Consider the following 11,841-nt stretch of genomic DNA (forward strand, 5'->3'; position numbering starts at 1 on the left):
CTAATGCAGATTAGACCCAGGTGGGATGCGAGCAAAGAACACTGTTTCTAATCCACAAAGGACCAGCATCTAGGAAATGTTAAGTTACTGCACATGTCATAGAATAAAAGACCTATATCTCGAACAGGGAGAGCTCTGTTTATGGAGAGAAATAGTAGTAACTGAGGTACTACTCTCCCTAAGGCCACTAATGTCTATGAATCTTCTCTGATCCTCCACCATTTTACTTCAGTGTCAGAAATGCACAAAATGGGAAAGAAAGTGGTGTATCTAAGTCTTAGATTACCACTTAAAATGAGGAGGACCTATGCTAAGTGAAAGAAATAAGACACAGAGAGAAACACTGCAGGATCTCACCTATACGTGGAATCTAAAATAGATTAACAGGAGCAGAGAGTATGGTATTTATGGGTTTCCAGGGGCTGGTGGGAGGGGAAATTTTGCTAGATCTTAAAATTCTCTACATATTTTGGAATATAATCCGTGGCAAAACAGAGGGAACACTGGATCTTCAGGAGAAAGCCCTACAAATGTAAATTGCCATAAAAAATAAGAATTTTCTTCCGTACCAAAATGAATACAGTGTGAAAAATTAAGGTAATGCTCCCTGTGAATTAAGGCATGTAGCCATGTGGCTGAAGTGGTCCATATTAAAGCATGGACATTTTCTCATGTGGAAATTAATGTTTCAGTAGTAACATAGGTAAATAGCACCCTCTGATGGGAACTATTGACTTAGACAAGATTTGTACTAATTAAAAGAAAAAAGATGTTCTAAGGAATAATCCAAATGAAGACTCTTAAGTAGGGTAAAGCATTGAATTTTGACTCAAAACTCAATTAAGATTCTTGGAATATATGTCTAATTTTAACAACTGAAGAAAATATTACAAAATGCAATCTGGTAGAAGAAAAGTTTGATAAGTATTTTGTACTCTCCTTTCACTTCCCCTTCTGTCACTATGAAAAGCATTCGAGCTCATGAGTTTGAGAAGCTAAGGCAGTTCTTTCGGGGTGTTTCAAGAAAAGAAAGCACTGAAGAACTCTTCCTCTTTCCTTCCCAGCTTCACTCTTCCTGTTCTGGATGATAACAAATGATGAATATAGTCATCAGAAAGCATTTTACCACCACCTCTACCTTTATTTTTGTCTGTTAACCAATGGGAATAATAGCCCTTAAAGAAGAGATGCCAAATTAGCTGAGCGTGGTGGCAAGCGCCTGTAATCTCAGCAACTCAGGAGGCTGAGGCAGGAGAATTGCATGAACCCGGGAGGCAGAGGTTGCAGTGAGCTGAGATCATGCCATTGCACCCCAGCCTGGACGACAGGGCAAGACTCCATCTCAAAAAAAAAAAAAAAACAAAAAAAAGATGCCAGTATAGTAAGAAGCTCATATAAATAACAATAGAAGAAACTAAAGAATTAGAGAACAGACACAAATTCACTGTACTTACTAGATTATACATGCATGCACGCATGGACACACACACATAATTTATGGTCAGTTTATTTTTGACAAGGATGCCTAGACAATTAAATGGAGACAGAACAGTCTTTTCAACAAATGGTGCTGGAATAACTGGATGTTCATATTCAAAATAATAAATTGGACACCCACACTATAAAAATTAACTAAAAGTATAATCATGCATCTAAATGTAAGAAATAATACTATAAAACTCTCAGAAGAAAACATCAGAAAAGACATTATCAAGAGAGTTAAGAAACAATCCACAGAAGAGACATGTTTTCAAATCATATATCTGATAGGATCTAGTATCCTGAATACACTGAGTATTGTAACACCATAAAAATGTTAAAAGACAACCCAATTTTATAATAAGGACAGAATTTGATAAAACATTTCTTCAAAAAGATACTTAAAAAAACAAACACAGAAAAAGATGCTCAATATTAGTGGTAATGAGAGAAATGTGAATCAAAACCACAGTGAAATATTACCACACACAAACACTAGGATAACTATAATTATAAAAAATAAAAGATAATACCAAGCATTGGTGAGATGAGGTTGTAAAAGTTGTCACTGGTGGGAATATCAAATAATGCAGTCACTTTGAAAACCAGTCAAGCAGTACCACAAAACATTAAAAATAGAATTACCATATAACCCAGTGTTTTCTCTCCCAAGAGAAATGAAAACCTATGTCCACATAAAAGTTTGTATATGAATGTTCATTAGCACCATTACTCATAATAGCCAAGAACTAGAAAAATCCAAATATCCATTAACTGACAAATGGGTAAACAAAATGTGGCATATTCACACAATAGAATATTATATGATAAAATAAAGGAAAGAAGCACATTTATAAGTTACAACATGGATGAGCCGTGAAAACGATATGCCAAGTGAGGAAAGCCAGTCACAAAGGACACATGCTATATTACTCCATGGATATAAAATGTCCATAGCTGCAAATCCACAGACAAAACATCCCTAGAAAGTAGATGGGTCATTGTCTAGGGTCGGGGGTGGAAGATGGGAGGACAGTGGCTAAATGGTTTGGGGTTTCCTCTGGAGGTGATATGAAGGCTCTAAAATTGATTATGGTTATGGTTGCACAGTTGTGCGAGTAAAGCCAAAACCATTGCATTGCACACTTTAAATGTGTGAATTACGTGGTATGTTACTTTTATCTAAATAAAACTGTTTCCAGAAAAAAAGAGTAAACTTTACATAAATGAAAACATGAAATAAAACAGAAATCAGAAAATATTTTTAAGTGAATGAAAATGTAAATACAACATATGAAAATACATGAAACATAGTTAAATACAGTGCATACATGGCAATTTATGGCACCCAAGTGCCTATATTGGAAAACGAGAGGTTTCAAGTTAGACATAAACTTCTATCTCATAAAATGTCAAGAAAAAAAATTTTAAATTCAAAACAAGCAGAAAATAAAAGAATAAAGATAATGGTTGAAAAAGTAGGAAACAGAAGAAGAATATATAAATAAGTTCATTTGAAAGCTGTGTTTTTTACATCAATAAAAGTGATATTCCTCTAACTAGACAGTTTGGGCAGAAAAGGAAAAGATAAAAATTAGCAATATCAGATACATCAGAGAATGTGGCTACAGAGCCTACACACATTAAAGGAAAATGGAATATTATGAACAAATTTACAGTTATTTAATTTGCAAATCAATGAAATGGACCAATTATTGAAAGATATAAATTGCCATCATTGGACAAATGAACTTATATAAGATGAAAAAATATATATGCCCTCATTCTGATACCCTTAAGCCAAGCACAATGTTATATAATATATGACAAATGTATATAATGGGATTATACATTGGCTTTTATCCTCTTGTAAACTCTGGAGAAAATCCCTCAACTCGTACTTAGTAAATGAGAATACTCTCTGCCCTGGTCTGCACTGGATTCTTCTGTATGTCTTATACTACTTCTGCTGCTCCTCTTCTGTATAAGCCATTCTGTATTAACAAGCTGTTCCCGTAACTTGAGCCTTTATTCTCAATCTCTGTTTATGGATTAGTTAATTGTTCCCTTTAAGTAGAGCTCGGGCTTTGTAAACTTATTGTATTATGAAATATAGGATAAATATATATAGATGATATAGATGTAAAAGTGTACAAAGTATATACTCCAACCAATTTTTATAAAATGAGCAGCTTTTAACCACCATACAGATCTATAAATAAAAAATCGCCAGCACCCCCAGAGCTCTCCATGTGCCCCGTCTTGATTGTAGCTCTATCCATTTTTACATTCCCATCCTGATTGTGTGGTAGTCACTCTCTGGCTTTGCTTTATTACTTTATAACTAACGAGAGCATCTTTGTCATCTGTATCCTGCTGAAAGAAGGACAAAGAGAAGGTGGAAATGGCACACATTGGCCTTGAAACAGTGTGCATCACGTCTGGAACTCAGTCACATACAAGAGCACACTGCAGGAAAGACTGGGAAATGTGTGTTTTGGAGGAAGAGTGAACAGCAGTAATCTCTGCCACCCTAGTATATAATGATATAACTATCATTATATCCGTGTCTGCCAATTATCATCAATGTGAGATTAAATAAGACATTAAATGTAAAAATGTACTGCTCACCCTGAAACTTAGTAAGAACCCATAAAAATCATGATTTATCTAGGCCATTCTTATTTTTTTATTTATTGTATTGGCCAGAAGAAAATAAGAACATATTCACATATTCTAAATGAACAACAGAACTATGAAATAGGAAGAATACTCATAAGACATTTTTTCTTGAGTATTTTGCTTTTATTTGTATTTCAAGACGTGTTTATTTACTAAAAATAATACTCATAATTAACTGATTTTTAAAGTAGAAAATTTTTGTATAATTAAAGAGAAAATACAACCCTGATCAATTTAGAATCCAACACCCAAGTCCTGATCCCTGCTCTACCACCTATATGTTGTAATTTACAACAAGCCACGAACATCTCTGAGCACCAGACCCATCATCCATGGGACTGGATCTAGGATTCCCTGGCTCATTTACCTCCCACTTCTTCCTGAGGAGCACAGGAACTGACAGATGGGACAGTGCAGGGAAAACTGTGCACAACTCTCCTCCAAAGAGAAACTACAACACCTGGACACGTCTCTATATTGATGTTTGCAGTGGGTTAATTCAACTCTATGGCAGAAAGACTTTAAACAGTGCAAGTGATTCCACCAGCCTCCCCCTCACTGAGGAAGATTAAGTCTCTGCCCTCAAATGTAACACTTCATGACAATGAGTGACAACTTAATGTTTAAAGGTATTTCTTGGCAGGGTGCGGGAGCTCATGCCTGTAATCCCAGCACTTTGGCTGGCGGATCATGAGGTCAGGAGTTTGAGACCAGCCTGGACAACATGGTGAAACCCCGTCTCTACTAAAAATACAAAAATTAGCCAGGCGTGGTGGCACATGCCTGTAATCCCAGCTACTTGGGAGGCTGAGGCAGGAGAATCGCTTGAACCTGGGAGGCAGAGGTTGCAGTGAGCCGAGATTACCACTGCACTCCAGCCTGGGTGACAGAGCAAGACTCCATCTCAGAAAAAAAAAAAAAAACAGAAAGTATTTCTTTTGCACAACAAAGTCTGCAGATAAACTACATACTTGATCTGGTGCAAAGCTTAATTAACAGTGAGTGACATGTCCCAATGCTAGAGAGAAAAACCGACTGTGCCAGATTTATGGGATCTCAGTTTTAGATTAGAACATATTTTTAAGTTTATCTTTTCTGAAAATAAAACTGATTTCATCTGCATTTTGAGGATCTTCACATGAAAGATCAGTGACCCAGTTTAATCCACCTCTTTGGCCATTTCAGTGATAAAATACATAAAGTATGGACACACCTCTGAAATGTCCACAGAGTACCAAATAGCACAGATATTATTTACTTATTTAAATACATTTTTTTAATTAAGGAAAATAATTTTGTCAAAAGGGACAGCAAACAAAATAAATGATAAAAAGAAACCTCCAACCAACTTCAGCTATTTTATAAGAATAGAATTTGTTAAGGGTTAAATCAGGCATGTTGATACCAGGGTCGTCAGCAATCAGGAATGAGTGGCCATTTCAAACCGCAAGTCAAAAATTTAGCAATGCTGAACATCAAAAACAACAAGCCAACAAACAAGTTAAGATAAATTTTTTAATATCAAAATATTGAATGGAGATTAGAAAATGGAAAAATAGTAAATATCATTATAATTATATTAGAAAATAGTTGTCCATTTCTATAACAGATTGATGATTTTTGAGTAGTCACATTTTTGTCTGATTTCCCAAAAGAAAAATAATCTACCCTCCTATTCCAGAAAAGACTGATACAATTTGTTAAATTTGGTAAATCAGTTTTTTTTCAAATTATCGTATCTCTCTCAGCTACAGTTTGAGGTTTTCATAGCTTAAAATCCATATGGAAGGAACACATGAAAACCAAAAAATGCAAGTGTGATTTGGCTGTTCCTAGGACTCCCAGACCTCTGGAATTAATATCAAGCAATTTCAGCTTTTACCCCACTAAGATAAATCCTATGATCTCCACAATTTCCTAGAGCCTCCAAGGAGAGGATAATTCTAAGTAAGCGACTTCATTTTCCATCATTTTACTTTCTAAATTCTGTCTTCCTACGTAGAATTTCAAACAACACTCACTATTTTTTTTTAATCAAGAAGTTGTTGCTATTCCTTCTCTACCTGATTCCTCACAAATGTGGCCACAGCTTTTCCATTTTCATTCCCCAAATAATAACACCATGTGCCTGTTACAATTGTCATCGAAGCTTAATGGAGAGTACAAGATACGGTGCTCCACAGAATAGAATACAAATTCAGATTACTCACAAAAATTAAAAATAATTTAAAAATTAAACAATAACAGAAAATGAAAGTGGTTTCTACAGTCTTACTGAGCATTCCCTACAGAGGGATCTCATTTATCGGCCGTGTGTCTCTTTGGATCCTTTTCACTCCCATGCCTACATCTCTGAAATAAATGACCCTGATAGCATTTCAAAGTCATTTTTTTATTTTCTGAAAAACTCACCTCTCTGACTTTATACTAGCTTAAAAGATGTCCTCTTTCCCAACAATAAGAACCATCAAACTGTTTTCCTAAACAAACATAAAAGAAGCGATACCCATTCTGTTAGAAATGTATGAATCATTCTGGAACAAAGCACAGTCAATTTCCAAATTAGAAATGTTTTCTCATACTCCATGTTAACTGAAATAAAAATAGTAAAACGGAAACAAAATATACTAAGAAGAGCAGTGGACTTGAAATCAGAAGGCAAAATGTTTAGTCTAGACTTTTTCATTAAGAAGTTGTGTGACTTTAAGTAAATCATTACCGTGAAGAGCTTCACTTTCCCATCCATGTAATAAATAAATGTCCTTCTTTTATGTACTGGTTTGTGTGTGAAAATAAATAAGAAAACTATTTGACCAAAAAAAAAAAAACTTAATCTATGCTGTTTAAAGCTGCAAAGTAGGTTATACTTACTAGTCCTTAAGAAACTTTTCATCTCTGGCTTTTAAAGGAGACATATGTTTGCCCAGAAGATGATGGAGAGATGGTAGCAGAAACAGACTGTCTGATTCCCACCTCCAGTGGCAAATGGTGAATAATAATTTCCACCCCTCTGATAACACAGTGATTCAGAAAGTGTTAATTTGCTTGATCATTTGCAGACCATTTATCTTTTCCTAGAGGAAAGAGTAATGTTAAAAATGACAATATAAAAATATAAATTTATTGCCTAATGCTACTACTATACAAGAAAAAATGTGAAGAGAAAATAATTATACAAATGATGAGGAAAGGAGGAAAACATGATCTTTGAAAAGGGAAAATAAATTATTGAGAGAAGACTCAAATTTTCTTCACTATAGTAAGAAAGAATTAGGATAGGAAAAGTACTACCAAAATATCATAAATAACAACAGAAGCTCCCTGTCCTAAAAATACATGCACAGAAAGATACTGTTTCTAATCAAAATTTTTTCCTACTAGGGTTTTTTTCTCAGAGAAAGTTGAATATTTTATTCATCAAACTGTAGATTAAGGGGTTCATCAAAGGAGCTGTATTGGTGTAAAAGACAGAAGAAATCTTTCCCTCATCCATGGACCCAGCAGAAGATGGTTTGAGACACATAAATGCACACGATCCAAACTAAGAGAAACAGCAATTAGGTTGGAACTGCAGGTATTCAAGGCTTTGTACCCGCCCTCCTTGGAGCTGATGTGGAGGATGATGTAGAGGCTGCAACCACAAGAGATAAATATGGTGACAGTGGAAAATGATGACTGCTGCAATGGAAACCACTGGCTCATTGATGTAGGTGCCGGTGCAGGAGAGCTGGAGCAGAGGGAGGATGTCACACAGATAGGGATGGATGGTGTTTGCATCACAGAAGGTCAGTCTCAGCATGCATCCAGTGTGGGCCATGGCACTAGAAAAGGCCAGCAAGTATAAACCAAGCATAAGGTGAGAGTACACTTTGGGGAACATGGCAATATTATACAAAAGTGGGTTACAGGTGGCTACATGGTGATCATGGTGACATGGTGATCATAGGCCATTGAGGTGAGCACATAGCATTCAGAAATACCAAAAAAAGAAAAAAAAAAGAAAAGCTGGGACATGCACCCCATGTAGGAGATAATATCCTTCTCTGTTATGAAGTTCATCAGCATTTGGGGTGTAAACACAGAAGAATAATAGAGATCTATGAAGGACAAGTTAAAAAGGAAAAAGTACATGGGGGTATGAAGGTGTGAATTGAGCACAGCGAGAGTTACCAAGCCAGATTTCCCAACACAGTGACCATACACATTACTAGAAACAGGAAGAAGAGGGAGTTGGAGATCTGGCTGATCTGTTAACCCCAGCAAAATGATTTTAGTCATGAAAGAGCCATTTCCAGGAGCCATTCTTCTCTGAGGGCATCTGTGGACATAGGAAAAAAAGCTTCCATTCAAGAGCAACACAGCTCTTCCCACAATTTCTCCTCCCATAAGAGTAGAGTATATGCTGGGATTACCTGAGACTAGCCTAATATGGACCCACATAATCTGCCTTTACCGCTATCATGATACTGAGTGACACTGACTTCCCCTTTTTTGAGTTGTAGGAAGCCAAATACAGCAGAGAGCAGCACCACTTTAGCCTGCTAGCATGAAGGCCAGCTCTACCACATGCAAGCATGACTGTTGGAAAGACAAAGGGATACGGGTGAAGGGTGGACCAGGACAGAATGATTTACCCCTCATTTCCTCATTTCTTCATTTCTTCAGTCACTTGAGTCCTCTCATCACCAATAAGGTTAAAGGCAGAGGCCATGGCAACCTGGTGCTGGCCTCTAATGTAGATTCGACTCAGGTGGTGCATAGAAACAAAGAACATGGTTTCTAATCCAAAAATAAGGGACCAAAGTCTCGGAGAGGTTATGTTACTGCCCCACATCACAGAATCAAAGTCCTACATCTAGAACAAAGAGAGTTCTGTCCTTGGAGAGGGAACTTACTAATTAGATACTGCAACCACTGGGTTCACTGGTGTCTCTGAACATTATCTGCTCCTTTTGAACAGATTTTTCCACTGATTTCACCTGATTATCAGGACAGCATTGAATGGGAATGTAAATACCGTGTCTTCGAGCCTTGAACTTCCAGCTCAAAACAAAGAGGATATGAGTGTACATGGAATTCAGAAACACCCTCCTTAGGCCAGAAAACCTTAGTATTTCCTTATCCTTATTTGCCACTGTGGTCCTGGAAGGGCAATTTCAAGCTCTGAGCCTTTAGTTTCTTTAATACTAAGATACAGATCAGACTTAAATTTGATTGTGTCCTATTATTTTTATTATTATTATTTTTAGTATAAATATGATTCCTCTCTAGCAGCAGACAAAAAAAAAGTCTTTATTATTATTCTTTCCGTCACTTGGTAGGACATAATAGATTTAATGTCAATTTAATGATATAATGTACCTTGATATATAATTTACTGTTGAAGCTTCCTCAGCCACTTCCCTAGGGAATATGGTTCAGGTTTAAGCAAGATGAGGGCTTTGTATTTATCCCCTGGACTATGATTTCTCTTTTGTTCCTTAGAGACTCAATATTTTATTCAAGTTTTCCTTCTCCCAAGGGACTGTACATTCCCTAAGGCAGAGTGAAAATAAACTCCCATCTCCCCATAATCTTCACATCTGATAGGAATCCTATTTCATTAGTTCTTTCTTTTTTCTTCATCCTGAATGGGAATTTTTCACAGGATCTGCCCGCAGGCTTCTTTATTTCTTTCTCTTTTTTTTTTTTCTTTTTGAGACAGGGGTATCACTGTATCACCAAGACTGGAGTACAGTGACACCATCACAGCTCACTGCACCATCAACCTCCCAGGCACCAGTGATTACCTCCCACCTTAGCCTCTTAAGTAGTTGGGACTCCAGGGACATGCCACTATGCTCGGCTAATTTTGTTTATTTTTTGTAGAGATGGAGGAGGTCTCCCTATGTTGTTCAGGCTGGTCTTGAACTCTTGGCCTCAAGCAATACTCCCACCAGGGCCTCCCAAAGTGCTGGGATTATAGGCCTGAGTTGCCACACTCAGTTTTCCTTATTTCTTTATCAGAAATTTTTCTAGGTGGCTTAGTCTGATCAGGCCACTATGACAAAATATCATAGACTTGGTGGCTTTGGAAAAACAGAAATGTATTTCTCACAATTCTGGAGGCTGAAGGCCAAGATCAAGGCCATCTCTGGTGTGGCCCTGCTTCCAGGTAGACAGCTGCCTTCCTACTCTAAACACACATGGCAGAAAGGGCAAACGCTGCCTCTGGACCTCTTTTATAAGGATGCTAATTCTATTCAAGAGGGCTCTGTCTCCATGATGATTTACAAAAGACCTCCCCTCCTAATACTGTTGCCTTGGGGGTGAGATATTTAATATATGAATTTAGGGGAGACCTACATTCAAACTACCGCACAAAGATGGCAGTAACTCACTTCAGTTGTCTCTCATGGGATATCTTTGAAAAAAATTAATATCTTAATTCCCTTTTAAAGTTTTTACATCTAAACACTTAGTAGAAATTTCTACATGAGTGTCCCGCTCAGTCCTAAATGTAACATTTCGTTAATGAGGTCATCAATATATTCTCACCATAGCAGTTCAGAGTTTGGGCTATGCAGTTATAGGAAATGTATGGGAATCCCATTCCCAGGCTTACTAACTCAAGCAACTTACTCAGCCTCCCTGTGCCTTTGGTTCACATTTGTAAAATAAGAATGTTAAAAAATAGCATTATTCATGGGTTTTTATGATGATTAAATGAAAAAAATGTAAATAAAATGGTTAGAACAGTGGTAAATAAGCAATAAATATCAGCTGTTGCTATTTCTGTTCTCATAGCTTCTGGTACATCCTTTATCATAAAACTTATCAGACCTTCGTGTGCGTGTGTGTGTGTGTGTGTGTGTCAAGGCATTGCTCTTCTCCCAGGCTAGAGTGCAGTGACAGGATAACAGCTCACTACAGCCTCAACCTCCTGGGCTCAAGCAATCCACGTGAGCCTCCCGAGTAGCTGGAGCTACAAGTGCACGCCACCATACCTGGATAATTTTTGTTGTGTTTTTTTTTTTTTTTTGAGACAGGGTTTCACCATATTGACTAGGCTGGCCTCAAACTCCTGGGCTCCAAGGATCCACTCCAAGTAATACCTCCCAAAGTGCTGGGATTACAGATGGAGACATTTTTGCTCCTTCTAATTTCTGTGTTGCACCTATATACTATAAGTTCTATAAGGATAAATATCATTTCGGTCTTCTTTAATATTTAATACTTTGTTCCATACATACTAAGTATGGTTCATAGTACATAGTACATAGTACTAGTACATAGTACATAGTACATAGTACTAGTACATAGTACATAGTACATAGTACTAGTACATAGTACATAGTACTAGTACATAGTACATAGTACTAGTACATAGTACTAGTACATAGTACATAGTACTAGTACATAGTACATAGTACTAGTACATAGTACATAGTACATAGTACTAGTACATAGTACATAGTACTAGTACATAGTACTAGTACATAGTACATAGTACTAGTACATAGTACTAGTACATAGTACATAGTACTAGTACATAGTACATAGTACTAGTACATAGTACATAGTACTAGTACATAGTACATAGTACATAGTACTAGTACATAGTACATAGTACTAGTACATAGTACATAGTACATAGTACTAGTACATACTACATACTACATAGTACATGGTACATAGTAC

At 36.7% G+C, this 11,841-nt stretch overlaps 1 pseudogene; it reads right to left on the reverse strand.

Annotated features, from left to right (window-relative positions):
* Positions 1–7,552: 7,552 nt before the first annotated feature.
* Positions 7,553–8,463, reverse strand: LOC129008765 (olfactory receptor 8B3-like; annotated as a pseudogene).
* Positions 8,464–11,841: the final 3,378 nt, after the last annotated feature.

The sequence above is a fragment of the Pongo pygmaeus genome, chromosome 9, assembly GCF_028885625.2.
Source record: "Pongo pygmaeus isolate AG05252 chromosome 9, NHGRI_mPonPyg2-v2.0_pri, whole genome shotgun sequence".
NCBI lineage: Eukaryota > Metazoa > Chordata > Mammalia > Primates > Hominidae > Pongo > Pongo pygmaeus.